The sequence below is a fragment of the Wyeomyia smithii genome, chromosome 3 (genome assembly GCF_029784165.1).
Source record: "Wyeomyia smithii strain HCP4-BCI-WySm-NY-G18 chromosome 3, ASM2978416v1, whole genome shotgun sequence".
Lineage (NCBI taxonomy): Eukaryota > Metazoa > Arthropoda > Insecta > Diptera > Culicidae > Wyeomyia > Wyeomyia smithii.
In genome coordinates, this window is record NC_073696.1 from 133,651,821 (window position 1) to 133,673,850 (window position 22,030).

General features: G+C 36.4%; 1 protein-coding gene across 5 annotated transcripts in view; it reads left to right on the top strand.

The window, feature by feature from the left end:
- Positions 1-318: 318 nt before the first annotated feature.
- The window catches only part of LOC129731397 (protein hu-li tai shao), a 155,304-nt gene continuing 133,592 nt past the window's right edge, over positions 319-22,030 (top strand). For 4 of the 5 annotated variants that reach the window (XM_055691371.1, XM_055691373.1, XM_055691375.1 and 1 more), the window contains exon 1: positions 319-443. The gene's annotated coding sequence lies outside the window, so the exon portion shown is untranslated. Of the gene's footprint in view, positions 444-578; positions 1,426-22,030 lie in introns of those variants that run through there. The other variant, XM_055691372.1, reaches the window with a different exon arrangement.

Consider the following 22,030-nt stretch of genomic DNA (forward strand, 5'->3'; position numbering starts at 1 on the left):
CTAGGGGGTGGAGGGGTATTCAGCGGAGCGTTATATTGCATGTGGCAAACATGTAAAATTGCGTTACATGGGGGTGGGTGGGTATTGCAAATTGCTAAATTCCGCGTTATGTAATATTTGAATGGTTCCTAAGTTGAAAACAGACTGAAATCAGCTGATCGCAACTGTCTCGTGGATTGCCTTATTGGACGTACCCGCGCACTTCTACAAGAATTTTTCGCAAGAAAATTTGTCGCAATCAACAATATCATGTTACGTAATGTATACGCAATCAAAATCGAACATTGTGCATTGGACTGAACGTAGATATTTCCATTGAATTTATATGGCAACACTTTTAGTTTACGCAAAGATTGTCTCATTCTGTTTCAGCAGTTCAAAAAGTGTACTTGACGCTGTGGTGAAAAACCGGTCATTTGTGGTAAAATACAGTGTTGTTTAAGGTGAATGTTTTTTAAAATTGTTAAATCGATCTTGAATATTTGTTTTGCGGTGTTTGATGCATGTGGCTGATGTGAGAAATGTGTTAAAAATGTGTTTTTAAATTAGGCCAAATGGCCACTTTTACTTCATATAGTATGAGAGCAAAGGGCGTATACCCATTTAGTTGAGTATGTGAGCGTTTGGGAGAAAACCAAAATAGAGCTGTGTGCGAGATGCTCATGTAGTGATGACCAAATTGATTCAAAGAAAAAAAATTTTGGTTTCAAATGTTATCATGTATATAGTGCTTAATATATATTACGAGTGAATTAATATTGTACTCGAAATCTACTATGCAACTGACGACGGTTATCATATCAGCCTGAGATTTTGTATGTTTCGAAACATTTATGATTTCTCTGTATGTGGACTGTGACAGTTATTCAAATCCAGGGAAAACCATGTTGAGGCGAAATGTACTTGCTAGTTCAAATGTCAGGCAAAAAAACGCATAACAGAATCTTGACCATCTATATTCGTAAAAAACCTCTGACAGAATTTGCAGGAAAGCAAAATTTCTGTTTGTCATCGTAATTAGCAGAAATTTATGAAATTTTCATAAAGTAGTTCTAAAAAATATAATTACAAAATAGCGGTATCGTTTTATTTGTTCTGCATTCATATTTTTGCTTCTGCATTGTTGCATATTACAGAAGTGCATTTTATTTGGTAAAGTTCAGTTACAATCAAGTGATAACAGGCCAAGAATAAAAGATAGTCGTTTAATAAATCTTGTTTCGCCGTTACTATGTTAGTTAACTAAAAAACAAATTGTTGAATGTAAATATTTTTTGGCGTGGTGATCGAACGTTTGCCTTGGTTTATCAAATACACGTAAATAGAGCGGAAGGTGATGATGTCATTTTCATATACATACATACCTACACGAATAAAGTGTATTATGCTCTTTTTATACTAACACAAAACTCGATTGACGGTGCGGTAAGTATGCTTTCGAAATTTCAGTAGAGATAGAAACACCAACACCACATTCATCTACTGAGTCTGATTAAATGTGTGAACAAATCAAACATTGAATTGAAGCTGATTAATTTTTTTCAGTAGGCCTGTGAATATGATACCGAGACTGAGATTTAATGTTATGTTTTTCATTTTTTGATTACAATTAACTTAAAGTCTTAAAATTTCCTTTTTTCAATTACTCAAGATTTATAAAAGTTTTTATAAAAAAATTGTAATTTTTTTGATTAAAATTTTCGACATAGCTTTTACTGTACATATTACCGTTTTTGAGTGTGTAATTCTTCATATGTACTGAACTGAAGTTTGCCGTGTTTTTATGCATCTTATGCATGATAGGTTTCAGTCAAAGGGACTTAGTCTGGAGCTGTCCAAATTTGTGGTGTTTTAGTTTTGGCTTCGATGGTTCCTTGACGGATTTTAGTACCAATGAATTCTAGTTTATTGGCCCTAAAAGGAACAAAATGTCAGACAAAGTTCTACGCGTTGTGAACACGCTCCTTAAATCCGGAACATTTCAAGTTCTCGTGTTATACAAGGATACTAGGATAATGAAGGGAAGGCTGAGAATTACAATACGGAAACACTGAACAGACAAATTCATTGTGTCTGTAATTACAGTGTTTAGTCCCATGTCACCATTTTATACAACCCCAAGGCTGTATACCTTGTAGTATTTATTTGAACTTTACAAATAATCTAATCAAATAATCTAATATAATTACATTAGCTGTCTTCGTTATACAGTGAATGTAATTGTTGGCAAATGAAACAAACTTGTGAAGCAAAACTTTAACTTCGTTGTAATTGTTAAATGTTGTTTGCATACAAAATAAACATTTCAGGCACAATATCACCAAGTGTGAATAAAGTTCTTTCGAGCGTTATTAAACATATTTCTGAAAAAAAGAAAGGGGAGGCTGAGAATTAAAATACGTAAATCACTGAACAAACGAATTAATTCTATCTGTAATTACAGTGTTTAGTCCCATGTCAGCATTTCATACAACCCTAGGGCTGTATACCTTGTAGTATTTTTTTCACTCTGATACTATTATAGAATTAAAATACAAGGTATTGACCAGTACCAAAGATGACTAGAACAAGTTACCTGACTCTTGCAGTATGCAGCGGACACGATTGTCGCTGCGCGTGAACGAAAGTCGAACTAATTTGTATACTGGTGATTAGATGATGACAGCAAGGTGGCAAAAGGTGAAACATTTTTTTCGAATCCTTGTATGGCCCTGCCAACTAATTTTCAATATCCTTGTTGCTATCTTGTTTTCATTTATTATCTGGTGGATTATGTACGATAAATCGATTTTGCTAATAATCAGTTTTATGCGCATTTAAGTCATCAGATGGCAGAACTAAGGGGGGGGGGGGGGGGGGGGGGGGCTAACATAAAATGAACATCAATTTTGTAACTGCCTGTAAAAAGTATGTTGTGTCGTAAAAACCGCGTTATTTAGAAAAAAAAAATAAAAAACCTTACTGTACTGAAAAAAATTTCACCGGTAGTAACCTGGAATGATAATGGTAGGATACTAAAAAATTAGGTATATTTTTCATGACGATTTTCTTAGAAAACTATAATAAGAATACAACATTTGTATATGACCCCCGCACTTGTTTTGACATATTAGTTCGATTGTATAACAATTCCTCGAAAACCATTCCCCAGAAAATAAAACGCCGAAGCTTTTTCCCCAGAAAACAAAATCCCAGAATGTACCAATCACCAGAAAACTGCTACCCAGAAAGTCATAAAAAACCTTACTGTACTGAAAAAAATTTCACCGGTAGTAACCTGGAATGATAATGGTAGGATACTAAAAAATTAGGGATATTTTTCATGACGATTTTCTTAGAAAACTATAATAAGAATACAACATTTGTATATGACCCCCGCACTTGTTTTGACATATGAGTTCGATTGTATAACAATTCCTCGAAAACCATTCCCCAGAAAATAAAACGCCGAAGCTTTTTCCCCAGAAAACAAAATCCCAGAATGTACCAATCACCAGAAAACTGCTACCCAGAAAGTACTAATCCCCAGAAAGTTATTATCCGGAATGAACCAATGCCCAGAAAACTATTTCCCAGAAAATACCGTTTTCCAGAAAACTGTTATCCAAAAACGAAGAAATATGCATTTTTATTTTTTAACATGAAAATCTGTTTAAACTGAGTTGTTGTATATCTGAAATGTATAACGATTCTATCATTTGAATCAACTTATTGTCAACTAATAGATTTGTTATTTCATGGAGTAAATAAGTCAGCGCTTGACACCAGGCCATAGTCATAAAATAAGAAAACTTTCAGTAATCGTTTTTGGCTGAATGAACATCACAAGTCGACCACAAAAACACAGTAGCGAATTGATTCCTGAGGCTCTTTGACCAAAAATCTAAAATACCCCTTCTTATTTTAATTCGGTTAATCTAGTTCACATGGGGGGCAGCCGCCTGCAGAAATTACCTCTGTTGATGCAACATCCACAAGTATATATTAAACGAGCGAAAGGGAACCCGGTTACAATTCCGAAGCCTGTTGAGTATACGTTTGCATTGGCGTGCTCACCGGAAACGGTAGCGCCTTTGTAATCATGGCAACATGAATCCTTTCCTTCGAGAAGCCAACAAGAGTTATCGGAAGAGTTTTCTTTTCTGTTTAACAGTCATACTAGCCATGGAAGTCTTTCATAGAGAGATATGGTTGGACAGGCTGGTAGAGCATGGTATTAAATTGCTGTGTCGGTATTATCTTCTTAAACCTTGAAAATCGAAGACTGGGGCACGCAAACTCTCAACAGCTTGTACCGAATCCGCAGCAGGTCTCCAAGGTTTAGAGTCTCTAGTCGATAGATCAATGTAGGTAAGGGAAGTCGGCAAATTAAATGCTTAACTTCGGGATAAGGATTGGCTCTGGAGACTGGGATGACTCGGGCTACGGGGCTGCCGGGTCACGGGTCTGCGGTGGTTCTCCCGCTTCGCGCTGGTGTCGCGTCGTGGGCCTGCCAGCGCTTCTGCCTCAACGCACTCCGGGGCGTCCGGCCGTGTGGTGGTGTGGGCCACCCGTTCGTCCGCCCCGCGTGGGTGTGCGGTGCGCTCGCTCGCCCGCCGCGCCCGGGCTCATACGCTTCCCGGCTTGGGCTGCAGTCATCGATAAACAGTCAACTCAGAACTGGCACGGCTGAGGGAATCCGACTATCGAAATGAAACAAAGTGGCGAAATACCGATCGTTAATAGTGTTGTTTTGTAAAAACCTAAAGCTTGATACGTTGAAGCAAGGTTTCGCTACCATTTTCAATTTAGCCTGTGTCTCTGGAAGAGTGCTTACCCCACCGTTCCCCTCGATAAATCCGGAACAAATATCCCCTACCGTCCCAAAAACTATGATAAATTTGTGATCCTTTGAAAAAGGTTCGATCAAATTCGGTTCGGCAGGTAAAAGAATTTCATATTTTCGGCTCTACGCAGGTACGCAAGTGTTAATTAAAAATGTCAAATCATTTAGAATGTTAACAATATAATAACTAAATACTAATGTTTTTATCTGGTTACGGTGATGCTGGAGAATAGTCTTCTGGGCATTAGTGCATTCTGGGACACGGTTTTCTGGTAACTAGTGCTTTCAGGGGTTTAGAATTCTGGTAACTAGTATATTCTGGGATTTGGCATTCTGGAGACTGGTTCATTCTGGGGAAAATCCTTCGACACTTTATTTTCTGGGGAATGGTTTACTAGGAAAAGTCGGACAACCATTAGTTCATTAAGTTCGTTGGTTTCATTAGTTCATATTAACAGAATGCGGTCTACGGTTTGCAAAACCGGAACGAGCAGTTTCTATCTTGCCAATGTACACCCAATCTGCCGGTAGCATTGAGAACTCAACATGAAACAATACTTAGCAAATTGCACAGCTCTCTCTACTCTCCACACGTTCGGTACACAGTCCGACAGCACACATGCAACTCTAAACGGGCTGTTAATTTTCATCTCCTTATGTCTGTTGGTTTTTCCAAGCTGTCGCAAATGACAGCCTATAATCTTCCGACATCCTTCAGCACGAATCCGAGCGGGATGTCAGGTGATTATGATTCACGACAGTAAGGCCGATGAATGAATGAAAGAGAGATTGTGCGAAGCACGTTTTTTCTTACGTGGGGAACAATATCAACAATGAAACGGTTTGCTTTGTATTCAATATGCCGCCGGCTGTGAAAAAGGAGAAACGAAAAAAATGCGAGTCGATGACAGCCGCAGCCGATTAGCAGGCTGTCAACAGCAACAGGACATCCTCAAAATGAGCAAACTAGGCTGTCATGTCCGAACGAACAATATACGTGCGCAAGAATGAGCTGTCGTACGCAACACAAGACAGTTTCGTTGCCTTGTATAAGCTGTAGCTGTATGTGAGCTCTCTTAATAGCTCATGCATGAGGCTGTTAGAGTGAAAAGAGAGAAAAGTCGTTAGTTAAGTGTCGCTCTCCAGTCATTTTCCTAAGCTTGATCAAATCACAAAATTACTACTAAAATCGTCACATTAAGACAAATTTTACAAAATATGTAAATTTCAAAGTTTGGAAAGATACAATTTTGTGTCTTCAAGAAAATTTCATAAAATTTTATGATCCACAACTTTGTTGGAAACCGCAAAACTCTAGCATGTAAGAAAAAAAGTAGGTGTCGCAATCTGCGTGGCTAAATCGCAAACTAATTTAGGCAATAATTTGAAGCCCTTATCACACCGAAAAGCTTTCCTGAATACTGGGAATCGATTGATAATGTTTCAGGATCTCTACTGCTTTTTATGCTCTTCAAGCCCTACCAATGTAATTTGATGGACTCTTTTCTCTCGAATTTTAATTTGAGTTCTTATAAAAAAGAAATAATAATTCGAACCGTCTGCAAATTCGACGTATTTCGATTATGTTATGTGAATTATGTTTTTAAACAGTTCACATAAGCACCACGAAACCCGACCATCTCTAATAAGCACTGATGATGGTTGTAAGTTATTACCGAAATTCGTTGTATCTGTGGCATTTTAAATTATTGTTTATCATTTTTGTTTTTAAAACCTCTTTTTTATAAAAAATTGCGAAGTTATAACTAAACATTGACAGAGTTGTTACAGTCGGCGCGGATTTTGCGTTTCTCGCGGAGTCAGCGCGTTTTTCTACTCCATGGCGCGGATTTTGCGGAAAGCCTTTCAACCTCGCTTTCTGCAACCTAGAATTTATTATTAAAAGATTTCGCACCAGCTCGATTGAGTAGTTGGCAGCATCCTCTCAGAATTCAATGAAACTTTTTGGGTGCAAGGCAATTGAGCAATTTTGCATACCTTCATTTTTTCAGAATATTATCTGGACTAGCATTTGAAAAGGACTGAAAAAATACTTCAAAAGGACTACTAAAAAAAAAAAACTTTAGAAACAAAAAATGATTTATAAAACGGTCATCTCTGATTTTTACCAAATTAGGTTCTGATTTTAACCAAATTAGGTTCTTAGCTTCTTAGGAACATTTAAAAAAAAGGCACTCTTAAGGAGAAAAAGCTTATCTAAAAAAGTTTATTAATGGGCTTAAGATTTTGCTTTAGATGGGTTTTCTTTAAATTTTATTATATTATTCAATTTTGCAAATGGAGATTATATACCACAGATATGACAAGGCGCCAATCGCTTAATATGTATTATTCTCGGTCAAAAATTTTAAATAGTTGCTTTATCCATTATTGGCTTCTTTGCTTCTACATTGTTTTTAATGTTTTTTTTTAATTCTATGTCATCATGTTGCTATCAATTTGGCTGTGTTCGTGCGAGCAGAGAATAGAAAGAAAAGTGAAGTGAAATCCTTATTCACTCCCTCTTAAAGAACTTTTAAAGATGAAACAAAATACAATTTTTACTTAAAAAAAAATATTTTCAAAATAATGGAAACTTAAGCTAATAAAAAATCTGGATAAAACTGAAAGAATTTACAAAAACTGGATGATTTTGTGATTTAACTGTTTAACTGGATTACTCGAAAAAAACTGGAAGAATCTAGTTTAAATCGGAACTTTGGCATCTCTACTAACATTTTTTTTAGAATTTTGTATGGAGTGGTACGTCTGTTTGTCTGTGGCACCACTATCTAAAAGTGAGGTTGAAAGATTCGGTATGATGGTCTATTCACCGCGACAACCCTCGCAAACTTAGCATTTGCGTTAAACTTTCGTTCGAAGCTTTGTTTACAAAAGTTAATACGTACCTACATAAAAAACTCTTCCCATGTTTCTTCAGATAAATATAAGTAAAATGTTAGACATGAATTTGAACTCAGTGATTTTTATGTACATATTTTTCATCGAATTAAAACATTTTTATCAGTAAGCTTCATTTTTACAATTTTACTAAGCTAAGGTTTGCTTCTACTTTTCCGAGCTTGGTGCCAACGGCCCCTAAACATTGGCGCAGTAAGGGTTTTGACTAACGATGAACTTTAGTTTATAAAGTTCATGTTCAAAAGCATTTTTTTTATTTAATTAAAGACGTTTTAACTTACTTACCTTACCAAACAGTCCCAAGCCATGGTGTGGCCTTTGCTGTACGTAAGAGTCGTCTCCATTCCACTCGGTCCATGGCTGCAGTTCGCCAGCTCTGCAGTCTGCGTAGGGTCCGCAGGTCGTCTTCCACCTGATCGATCCACCTTGCCCGCTGTGCACCTCTCCGTCTCGTCCCTGACGGATTGGTTTCAAGAACCATCTTTACCGGGCTGTCGTCTGACTTCCTTACAACATGCCCAGCCCACCGCAGCCTGCCTATCTTAGCGGTGTGGACGATAGATGGCTCCCCAAGCAGCTCCCGCAGTTCGTGGTTCATTCGCCTTCTCCACACTCCGTTTTCCATCTGCAGTCCACCGAAAATGGTACGCAGTACCTTCCGCTCGAACACCGCAAGGGCGCGTTGGTCCTCCACAAGCATAGTCCATGTCTCATGCCCGTAGAGGACTACCGGTCTGATCAGCATCTTGTAGATGGTTAACTTGATGCGGCGGCGAATTCTCCTCGATCGAAGCGTCCTCCGGAGACCAAAGTATGCACGATTTCCTGCCATAATGCGCCGTTGAATTTCTCTGCTGGTATCGTTGTCGGCAGTTACCAGTAAGCCCAGGTACACGAACTCATCGACCACCTCGATTTCATCACCACCAATTTGAACTCGAGGTGGGAGGTTACTGATACTGTTACTGTCTTCACGTGAACCCCTTCCTTTCATGTACTTCGTCTTCGATGCATTGATGACCAGTCCAATCCGTTTGGCTTCAGCCTTTAGTCCGATGTACGTATCCGCCATCTTCACAAAGGTCCGAGCCACAATGTCAATATCGTCGGCGAAACCAAACAGTTGAACCGACTTTTGGAAAATCGTGCCACTCGTGTTTATCCCCGCTCTTCTAATGACACCTTCCAGGGCAATGTTGAACAGTAGGCACGAGAGACCATCACCTTGCCTCAGCCCTCTTCGGGTTTCGAAGGGGCTCGAGAGTGCCCCCGAAACACGAAATACACACATCACTCGATCCATCGTCGCTTTGACCAACCGCGTCAGTTTGTCCGGAAAACCGTAGTCGTGCATAATTTGCCATAGCTTGTCCCGATCGATTGTGTCGTACGCCGATTTGAAATCGATGAACAAATGATGTGTGGGCACGTTATATTCGCGGCATTTCTGCATAATCTGCCTAACCGCGAATATCTGATCCGTGGTGGCGCGGGCACCCATAAATCCCGCCTGGTAATGCCCCACGAACTGCTTCGCATATGGCGATAGTCGACGGCAAAGTATTTGGGAGAGTACCTTGTAGGCGGCGTTCAACAGAGTGATTGCCCGGTAATTGGAGCACTCCAGTTTATCGCCCTTTTTGTAGATGAGACACACAATACCCTCCATCCATTCCTCCGGTACTCGTTCTTTCTCCCAAACCAAGTTTCCAATCGTAGTCCTTATTTCGTTGCCTAGGTCTATGCCGATTGTTCCGATCCGTATTATCTCTTACGTTGTTTGTAACATGTTGTTTTCCGGGGCGGCTTGTTGGGCCTTCCCCAACCCCCTGTCTCGCCGGGGGACCATCGTGTCAGCTCTGTTTAGAGTCCCACGCTGCCACCAGGACGTTGATCAGCCGCTCCTAACATGGAGATCAGACGCTGTTTTGAGCCGCACCATCTTGGTGAACAGACGCTCAGGTTGGCGAAGCATTTCCTCTATCGCCGGAGAAGACGTTTTAACTACTAGGTAGTTATTCGCGTCGTATGTTTAAAATTCAACTGTCCTTCGTTTTAGGCCCAACACAAATAAGCTATACATTAGCGTGGGGCAAAAAAAAATTGAGTCAACTTCATGGTCCAGTTTCCATACGATTTTTATGAATAATTCCACTTTTCTAAACTTATTCTCTAGATATGTCCAGTTTTTTGCTCTTATAAAAATATCGATACATAATATTTGTAGGAAAAACGCTTCGATGCTTGTAGAAACCATGCTTGAATCAATAATTTTTAACAATTTTCTTCGGCTCGGATTTAGTTCTCACGGCGCGGATCTTCAAACTCCATGGCACGGATTTTGTGGATTCAAAACCAAGATTTCTGTAACAACCCTGCATTGATGGTTCATGGGGCAATAAGAAAAAAAGATCAAATTTTTCGAAAAAAAAAATTAATTATTCCATCTGAGCCGAAACGATTTGTTCGATTTATGTGATGTCTTCTATAAAGTTGTAGATAGTTATTTTCTCGTTTCAGTAAAAATATACACTAAGAAAAAAAATTCTCGAATAAAGAGTTAAAAGAAATTTTGTAAATTTAATATCTCAAAAAAACTTACAAAGATCTGTTTTATTCGAAAACGACACTTTGTTAGCTAAACAATACTGCATATTGGAACATGGAGAAAAAACTCAAAAGTTGTAATTTTCTTAAAAAAAAACTTTTCAATTTCGAATGTTTTTTTGATTTTTAGGAAGGATAAAATAAGGCCGTTACAAATTTGATTTTATGTCATCTTCTTCCCCTTTCGAGAATCTTGAAAATTGGAAGGGAAAGAAAAAAAAATCAAATAGTTTTGTAAATAGAGCAATTTTACAAAAAACAGGCAACCAATTTAATCGACCTTTTTTGATTTAGCTGATATTTTGCACAGATGTTTCTATAGGCAAAAGATGCCATTTTGTGCTATTCGTTTATTTTTTGGAACTCGACTTATTTTTGAGAAGCTCTTGAAAATGCTATTTTGAAATTACAAACATTTTTAGGATCAAAACGGTTTGTTTGATCGGTATGATGTCTTCGGCAAAGTTGTAGATAACGAAAAAAATATACACTCTAAAAAAATATTTTTGATGCAAAAAATAAAAATAAAAATTATAAATTATTTATCTAAAAAAGCTCATTTTTAAAATCTATTTTTTTACAAAAACTACAAAAGATTACCTATACAATGAAACCGGTCCGATCATGGAGAAATCAAGAAAAAAAGTTATGATTTCTGAAAAAAAAATTTTTTTCGATAAATCGATTTAGGTGAATCGATTTCTTTTTTTTTTTTTTTTTCAAAAAACGCCATTGCCAATATAGGTGATCACATATATATGAGCCATAGCGGAACAGAGTCCGGTCAATTTTTCAGGAAAGGCAATTTTCGGAAAATCTGAAAATAAAAATCTGTTCAACGAATTCTTTCAAACAAAAATTTTAATAGAAAGGGTACGAAGCGGTTCATCATGTGAATACATAAAAACACATTTTTTTGCGAAAAAAGTGATTTTACCATACTAATGTACATGGCACTCTGACTTCATATATATTTCACTGGAATCCTCGTATTGTTTCGGAACAGAGGGGTTTGTGTACATAAACCTGGTAAATCACAAAAAAAGACTTTAACTCACATAAAATGGCTAGTGTCACATGTTACATGATATACATAGCATGTTACATGTAACATGTGACGTGTAACATTTCATGTAATACAACATGTTACGTATTACATGTTATGCTCATGCTACATTTTTCATGTTATATGTAACATGGTAAAAATCACATACGACATGTCTCATCACATGTGACATGACGGTAATACAGCGATCTATGTACATAGTAGAGATGGTCGGGTATGGGAAATTTGTTACCCGTACCCGACTCAACGAAAATTTTCAAACCCGTACCCGAAGTCCGGTTTGTTTAAAATACCCGTACCCGACCCGAACCCGAAAAATATCTATTCCAACTACCCGTACCCGACCCGTACCCGATAGAAAAAAACGCCGAAATTGCCGGTACCCGACCCGTCCTGGATTTTTGTTTTTAAATTTTTTATTTCAAAATGCCTGGGTACCTCGCACATTTTATGCACTGATTGTCATATGTGGTTTCTCGCGATAATGGCCGGAGTTAGGCTAGAACCGAGTGTGCGTGTGAACGAATGATAATGAACCCAGAGTTTCAGGCGGGTGGTACACTATAAGGAATCGGTCCAATATGAAAAGTGCATGTCTGGTAAAGTTTAAAATAAACGACGAGTTTTATAAACTCATTAAAGGGTCAAACGAATTTTGAAAGGTCAAAATTAATATAGTTTATAACTTGAGAAAAATTTGATAATTCACTACATTCGCCAAAAACCTGTAATTTTGAGTATAGATTCGGTGTCATCGATAAATTCTAAAAATCGGTAAAAAAAACAGATATTTCTGCACATGCGGCATTCTTGGTCACAGTACAAACCAAGACTATGCTATCACTGTCAAATCTCATATATTTGTTTCGTACTAAACATCTCAATGCACAGTGGGAAAGCGCTGGCCATCAAAACAAATGATTAAACGTCAGCTGTTTCATAATATTTTTCCATTATTGATATAACATTTAAGTGCTTAAGTCCAAAATTTGGGTGTAATATCATAAAATTTGATTTTTTATAACTTTTCAAAGCTCGGCATACAGACGTTTTTTTTGACATATTCGAAAAAAAATATCATTACTTTGAAACGCTCTGCAGCTTCAATGATAGCTTGGTTTTTTTGGCCTCGAAGAAAAAGTTGATTTGTAGTTAGTTTTTATTACCTATCATAATATATAATATTGTTTTAATTTTTACAAAACAATTTTTTTTTTCGCGAAATTTGGTTGATTTCAGGAGTTGTGCAAAAACTACGTAATCTGTTTTTGTAAAGAGGACGCCCTGTGGCGTTGCTTGTGATTAAAGATCATATAATTCTGTTTAATAAAAAAGTGAGGGGAAAAGTGCTAAAAAATCATGAGAAATTAAGTCACGTGCTTTGTGAACGTCCCCAAATAAAAAGTTGAATGGAGATTCGTGTTGAGCACCCCAAGATGGAGTAAATATCATATTTTTGTCGTTTTTATCGACACTTTTTTCACTTGACAAGCATTTGTATTAAGTCGCCCCACTGTGCAATGCTCCGCGGTTTTCCTGACAGTTATGAAAAAATCCCGACAAAAATTCCATTTAAATCAAAACCGTTGCAGGAAGAACTATTCAATCTAACATTAGAAAGCGATAGCATGATGTCATCAAGCGGTGCATGATGGGCGATTGCGTTGAGTGAGGATGTGCGATTTTTTCTCCGATCTTACCGATTATCGACATTAAGAAAACACCCAGGCTTGAAATGATAAAAATTAAATTCTCATACCTCTGTTCCCGTCGGGTACGGGTCGGGTACCGGTTTCGGGTAAAATTACCCGTACCCGACCATCTCTGGTACATTGACCATTCTGTTCCGAAACATAACGGTCATTCTGTTTCGGATGAAATTTCAACATGGTATAAATCAGCTTCAAAGTTCGATTTTTGAAATTTTCATGATTTCCCAACATCAGTTTTTTGAGTTGCAAAAAAACTCCTAAGGTTATGCAAAAAAACTCCTTTTTGAAAAAAATTGGTTTATGAACACTCTGTTACGTAACGGCTAATACATGAGCCGTTGCGGAACAGAGTGGTCTATGTGCCATCGAGCAAATGTTTCAGGAGAAGTAATTTTCGAAAAATCTATAAATAAAGTTCTTCCGAACGAAATGTTCTAATATAAAGATTATGAAGTGGTCCAACATTGGAATACATATAATTAACAGTTTCTTTGCCAAATAAGTGATTTTATTTTTCTAATGTATATGGCTTCATATATATTTCACTGAAATCTTGGAATCGTTTCGGAACAGAGTGGTCTATGTACACAAGACTAGTAAAGACAAGGAAAATGACCATAACTCGTACACAATGGCTAGTGTCACATGTTACATGAAAGACATAGCATCAGGGTGGCCACCCAAACGGAAGAATCGGGAAAACCCGAATTTATCCACCTAGCGGTGAGACCTAGCCTTTTTCATTCGAACTTATTATTTGTTAAAATAGATTTACACCAACACTTAAGAAATACACCTTGATAATTTCTGCTGGATTTATTATTCATTCTGAACAACAAATTTTTGGTGACCAACAGCCCAACTATATCGAATATTTAAAATATAACATTCACACACATATGAACATAACATGAAATTAAATTCTTTCAAATTGTTCAATTTTGTTTTTGATCGTGGAATAATCGATTTGTACTCATATATTGCGTATAAATATTTAGATTGTTTATGTCAACTATACTAACCTTTTTAACGCAGATGATATTACTGATCGTTTCTGAGGTTCATCCAATGAATGGCCAAATACCAATCAATATGGGTTCTTGAAATCTGGATTATACCCAGTGGCTAAAATCCGAACCCAAACCCCATTTTAATCCAAATGACCACTTCTGGTTATCTGATAATCATTAAGTCATAAAATCCATCATGAACTCCAATCATAATTGCCGAACTGTCTAATCTGGGTATTTCGGACATTTGAGATGTAAGGTATATAAATAATATACCGTTGGATTAAGCAACTCTTGGAGAATAGAAAAAAATCATTGCTATTTTTCTTTACAAAATGGCGGCTGCACAGCGATTGCAGTGAACCGCTTTTTTAAAAGTTCTTCCGCGGCGAGCAGTAGAAGTCGTGCCCAACGCAAACACAACTATTTTCATTATCTACATAAGTGTCGCTAGTGAAGTATGTACACATGATTATAGTTTTAGAAATTTTCTCCGCAAAATGGCAACCGTTTAAAAAAAAATTCATTTTCGACAAAAAAAAATCAACTTTAATTGTTTATAACTTTTGTTGTTGTTAATCAATCGCTGAAATCGTGTGTACTTCACTAGATAATCTAATGAAGAAGCTACAGTTAAAACTTCAAGTCAATCGGATGTAAACTTTTTAGGTTCTACTGCTCGCCGATTTTGAAAACATGGTTTTGAGAAAAACGCTTTTAAAGTTTCAAAATGCTATAAATCTTAGAATCGCAATAATAAAGCCCCTTAATATTTTTTTTACCTTCAGTCAGCTCTCCCTGCGCCGTAAAGTTGTCCTTCCTGGGCTATATTTTCCTCTTCTTCCTTTTTGTTATTTGATGTTAGGCTGCGCCTAGCCTCTTTCGCGATATCAGACATACGATAGCGAGTTTGACGCGGTTGGCGTCGGATCCCACGCAAAACTGAAACTTGTCACTCATATTTAAGTGCTTTTGAATATAACTCACAGTTAAAAAGGATAGAAAAACTCAAACAAAGAACGTACACAATAAGAACGGCTGATCGACTGAACAAAGGGAAATTGTGAGTGAACACGTGCTGTAGAGACGCTATAACGGTCGAAACTTAATGCAGCGACCTCTATACTTCAAATTTGAAACACGATAACGATCATCGGTAACTTCTGTAGTTTAAAAAGTCTCGAAATAAAAAGAAAAACGAGCATCGCCAAAATAAACGAAAAATGTTGTTTTGGAGCATAAAAGTTGTTCGGTAAAATCGGTTTAAACGAATTTTTAATTTAGATCAGTACTTGGGCGATGTAGATTTTGATTCTAGGATAGTTTTAGCATGATTTAAGCCAATAAAAAAATGACAAGAAAAAGAAATTTTTGGTAGATATTACCCCTTAAGTCTGATCCTTTTTTAGTTTTGACTTTTGAGATTTAGATGGAAAAACCTATGATAGTCGTAACATAAATCAGTTTTAAATAAATTTGAACAGTCAGGGAAAAAAATTTGAAACATCAGGGAAAATCAGGGAGTATCAGGGAATTTATTTTTGGAAATTGAGTCGCCACCCTGATTATGGACATGTTTGTTATCCCTAAAAACATTCACCTGCTGAATTTGGTTCCATTTAGTTGGTTAGTTCTCGAGATGTGCAGAAATTTGTGTTTCATTTGTATGGATCCCCTCCCTTCCAGAAAAGGGAAGGGTGTCGAACCAATATGGACATATCTGTCACTCCTTGAAACGTCCACATGCCAAATTTGGTTCCATTTGTTTGGTTAGTTTTCGAGATGTGCATGAATTTGTGTTTCATTTGTATGGGACCCCTCCCTTCCAGATGAGGGAGTAGTCTCAAACTATCTTAGTCACCTTTCTCGGCCCCTAAAACTCCTTTATACAAAATTTAACGCCAATCGGTTCAGTTGTTTCTAAGCCTATATGAATCAGACAGACAGACAGAGCTGCATTTTTATATGTTGTGTAATGAGTAATTGGAGCATAAAATTCGAAATTTGACGTAATATTTGTACTAAATAAATAGTCTTTCTATCATAATGACTCCTAATTTCGAACTTTGATCAAAGCAGCTAGTTTTAAACAGCCTTTGGGTTTTGTTTCTTTGTAAGTTTGAGGAACAACCTGTTCGTTTGACACTTGTTTTCTTTAAATAAGTCGTGTAATAGACTTTCATTATTTTTACAATTTAACACATAATGGTTGAAATAAAAATCCGATTACACTGGTCAACACAAGTGTGGCCCCGAAGTTCAAACTGAGAAAAAATGAAAAATTAAGCTTTTTAACCATTCCTGTGATTTTCTTTCTTTCTAGGGCAACTATTGTGAGCTTAAGAGCATCATTTTTTTCGATTTTGTCAACCAGTCAACCAATGAAATAGGTACCAATAAAGCAACTAAACCTTTAATTTCAAACCAATTGTTGAAATCAGTCCAGCCAGCTTTGGCAAAACAGGTGAAAGACAAAATTACGGTCCGATTAGAATAAAATTCAAAAGGGTTTCATCAGGCAACTAGACTTTTCGATTCCAACTTATTTTGTGGAAATCGGTCCATCCATCTCTGAGAAAAGTGGGTGAGTTCAAGCAGTCTTAGAAAAATGTTTTTTTTTATAGCCTGATTTTAAATTAATATACATAATGGACAAAGTTAAAGTCCAACTACAATAAAATTTAATAGGGTCTTATGGGACAACAAGACCTTCCATATGACACAAGTTTCTTTGCATAACTTTTGAACTACATGTCCAATCATTATAAAATTACAAATGCAAATGGTTCAAAAAACAAGCCCGTTCTTTTGATACCAATTTTGTTCAAATCGGTTGTGTAGTTTCTGAGATAATGAAGTTTTGTGATTTTCACATTTTGATACATAACCTCGAAACAAAAAATCCGAATACAATAAAATTCAATAGGGTTTTATGGGGCAACTAAACCTTTCATTTGCAATTATTTCCATAAAAATAGGTCCATCTCTGAGAAAATCGAGTGAGATTGGGAGAGCGTTACATACACACACACATACACATACAGAAAATGCTCAGCTCATCGAACTAAGTCGATTGATATACGAGATTCGACCCTTTGGAGTACTTTTATACCTTTGGTTTTTTTAGTGATTGCTATACCTTTCTAGGAATCTAAAAATAAAAAAAAATAAAAAATAAAAAAAATAAAAATCTGGAATCGTTTGGAACCGGGAAAAAACGAGAATTTCACTGAATATTGTGAGCCGGGATGAGATTGTGCCAGTGGGGGTGAGATTGTGCTACTGGGGGTGAGATTCCCAGCAAACAAATTGGTTCACATAACTCGCGCTCAACTCTGTTAAGTGAACCCTTATTTGGTAAAAATGACGATATAAGATACATGAAATGTGTAAAAATCTGGAGGCCATATACGGTTACCTTTTTGTATAACTTCGCAGGCTATCTGAAATATCTGGAACTTTTAATTGCATTATATACGACTTAAAGGAATGATCCATTTTACAATTTTATATGACACGTTAAATTGTTTCATATATAACCTAATATTGCTTTTTATAGGATGTAAGTTTTATACGATATAAACAAATTTAATATCGCATCTTATGTAATTTTAAACTAGACATGCACTTTAAAGTAACTTAAAATTAACATCCTTATACGACTTCTTGTTTGCTGGGTTGTGCGCGTGCGATATTGTTTGTGCTATACACACCCATTGTTTGTCAGCTATCTTATGGCGATCACAAGACCAAAATTCCTTATAAGTTTCCTCGAATAATTAACCAAGAAAGACTAGTCTTCTGATCCCGGAAAAGATGGCTGACAAGTCACGGGTTAAATGGCACAATCTCACCCCGGCTGACGGTATATTCAACTCATTTCTTACAGTGCATTTATCAGTTTTTGTTTTTATTTATCTGCTCTTTGAAGCTGAGTTGACCATCGCACACTGTTTCCAAAGCAGCAAAAACGTGATCGAAATTGTTTTGACCCAGAAAAAATGATTTTAGAGATATAGTGTCTTCGGAGAAAAGGTTCCATTAATTATTCTCCATGTTATAGAAGTTGCGATTCTGTGATTAATCCACCTAAAAGTGAGATACGAATTTTACTGTGCTCATTTTTGCATATAAAAATCCACTTTGTTCGGCAAAGTTGTGGCAAATTTTATAAGAAATGACTTTGCTGAAGATACCATACTTCTATCTGCCTATTAAAATGGACTTTTGTGGAGTTTTCTACAGAATGCCCCTTAAAATCTATTTTTACCACAAAACTTTTTATAGTGATTTTCTACAATTTTTCAATGTTCTACAATGTTGTTTTTTATAACAAAACACACAATTTCTCTTAAGAACGTTTATTTTTATCTCCTATATTCATTTAGTTATTGAAGATTTTTATTAAAATTATGTACTATTTCACGCTCATTTCAAGATGGCTTGACAAAGTATTTTTTTTTAATTCTTTTAGCACCAATATTTAGTGGTTAATTTGTGGTTTCGAAATCCAATTTGTGGTAATTTGTGGTTGAGTAATTTCTGAGAAATTTTCAGAAAACTGAGTCAAGCCATCTCTGAAAATGATTTAAGAATCGGACAACGATGATATATACATCAATCGAAAGCTCTTAATTTGTGGTTCACGAAAATGTAGTTTTTACAGGCATACCTCATAATAAAATAATTAAAAACTATTATTTAAATTTTTGAACATTGTTTACCTCTTGTTGTCAACACCGACCGTACGCGGCGCTGGTAGACCATCAAGATGATTTTTTCTCAGAAAGCTTTCGTGTAGCGATGAGTATGGTGAAACTAGAGATACTCAGAGAGAGAGAGATATGCGGTGAGCCAAACGAACCGTCAAAATTGGAGCCGAACGAACAAGAAAGGTAACACCACATTGAGAGGTATTGCAATCAGTTACAAAAAAGAACGTGTTCATTTCTATACGACTTTTTGTTCTATTGCCAATGAGTGAGTGATTTTTACCCGGATTTCAACAAACCTTGTGTATAGGTAACAAAATAAGTGAAGGTGTATAAAATTAAACATAAGCATAAAATATATCACCTTAACAGTTTTTGCGAAGCACTTCACTATTCTCAAGGACTTTCACCGTCACCACCGATTATACAAGTCGAATGTTAGTCAACATTGCGCTTTGAGAAGAGATCTGGCACCTCTGACATATGAAACCCAGTTGCCGAATTGGCAATTTTTTTCACCGCGAATCTCTTTCTCTGAGTATTTCTAGGTGAAACAGTATGTAAACAGCAGGGATACTATATGTGCAGATTTGCTGCGAAATGCAAATGTTGATCAATTAGCAGATATTTGTAGTTGACAAGCCTCCGTGTGTTTTACGTAAATTTCCTCAAAATAAGTGAAGTTTTACGTAGACATGCGAGCGTAATTTTCTTGATCTTCGGTCGAATCATTTCCGGAAATGTAGTGTTGCCGTTTACCGATTGTTTGAAAAAAAAACCTAAATTAATACACCTAGGGGTGTGATCTGGTCCTTCTCATACAAAATCTATTATATGTTAAAATCTATTAGCACATACCTTTTAACTCTTGGAATAAATTACAGCCTGATAATAATAAAGAACAATTTTTGTTTCGATAAATATAATAATATTTTGGTAACCAACTAAGCAACTGTATTCGACTGTTGGGTATTTTAGAAACCGGAATGATGCCTGAAGATCGGAAATGGGCCTTAGAACTGTAGGGAACGGTTGAAACGCATGGTAAATGCCCAAAGGTGTGAGTCCTGACTAGAACTGAAATTCGATATTTTCTCGTCTCAGGAATATGCTACCTGAATAATAAAACAAAAAAGCTTTCAACGGCAGCGACAACTGTATGTCGTATACAGTAAGGTCGCTTTTTACGCGGTTTTTTTTACGCGGGTTGCTTTCCTCCATTACTCAAAAACGGTACAAGATATCGACCTCATTTCAATCACGTTTTCCGTTTTAGGCCACGAGTGATCATATATCAGTTTTTAAAAAAAATCACAATTTTTGGTGTAATACTCAAAATTTAAAATATTGAATTTTGGTCTCTAGATTGGCCACGATCATATTCAAACGAGGTTTTAACGTTTTAGGACGGTTTTCTTTGTTATATTTGCAACTCAAAAAAGTCGTTTTTTACGCGGACCCATACAAATTTGGAACGCATCCCCCGCGTAAAAAACGACCTTAGTGTATATGAACGACTGTCGATATGTTCTAGATAACCCACTAGCACTAACATCGGCAGGTGCCAGTACTATGCTCATCCAACGCCGCGTACGGTCGGTGTTGACAAGAGGTAAACAATGTTCAAAAATTTAAATAAGGCCGTTACAAATTTTATTTTCATTTTATGTCAACCCCCCCCCCCCCCTTGAAAAATCTTGAATATTGGAAGGGGAAGAAAAAAAAAGCTCATGCCGTTTTATTCATTTTGTTTGTTTTCCGACAGCATTAATGCTTAATTTAGCAATGAACAAGTCCAGTGACAGAGAGAGTGTCGTCAAAAGGCAAGCGAAATAGATAATAATAATAATAAAGTGTTATTTTTCAACATTTATTTGAGTGTAAGTTACAAACGTCATAACTTGCACACAAACTTTTATCAAAAATATTTCTTTTTTTCGTCTCGGTGTTATTTATTTTTTGCCACCCCCTTTACTAAGTTTGATAACTTCGGACATAAAAAGAATTCGAAATTTGTATCAGCCTAATAGTTTTTTAATTATTTTAATATGAACTATGCCTACAAAAACTACATTTTGGAACCACAAATTAAGAGCTTTCGATTGATGTATATATCATCGTTGTCCGATTCATTTGAAGCGAAATCATTTTCAGAGATGGCTTGACTCAGTTTTCTGAAAATTTCTCAGAAATTACTCAACCACAAATTACCACAAATTGGATTTCGAAACCACAAATTAACCACTAAATATTGGTGCTAAAAGAATTAAAAAAATACTTTGTCAAGCCATCTTGAAATGAGCCTATTTCACTGACGAATATCTACCAAATCTGCAAATATCTGCAGACCAAACCATTTCTATGTTAAATTTAAGTTAAACCGTATTCAATCCAGACATCGGCATTTGCCTCTCGCTGTCTCCTGCATTCAAGAACATGCGCTCAAATATCGACTACCCAGCACGGTTACGGTCGCTCAATTTCTATTTTTACAAGTTATGGCGCTAATTTGCGTCAAGGAATGGCTCTCGGATTATTAAAGTAAAAGAGAGAAATTATTTTGAATATATGTTTATGCCAAAAAGTTATTTAAACTCAATCTATAAGGGATCATTCTTCGCTGTCACTATCACTCTGAGTAAAAATTTCGTCATCAGAAACGATTAAAAGCGATCTTGCTTCCTGCGACAGTGGAGTTTCGTTTTTTTTTTGGGAATCCTCTAATAGATGTTATTACTGGACCCGATGTCTCCAACACAGCATTGGCCAAAAATTGCAGAAGTATCGATATTTGAGTATCGATAATTTTTCCCAGAAGTTATCGATGCCGAGTTGATATTGAGGGCGGAGCATCGATACTAGCTGTATCGATACTCTGCCTACCACTCGAAACAGGTCTATGAAAAGCTACCATTTTTTCTTGATCATTAATACGGAAAATCAGAGATGCCAGGTGTTTTGAAAAATGTAAGCAAATTTTCGAAAAACCGACAAAATCTGCTTAAAGTCTGAAAATAATTTGTCTGTGATTTGAAAAAATGCGTTCGCGCAGGCAAAAGTCTGCAAAAATTTTCACAGATGTTGAGAAAGTCTGCGTTAATATAAAGAAACTCTGACAAAAATCTGCAGAGACTCTGCAGAAAATATAATTATCTGCGAATCAATAAAAATCTGCA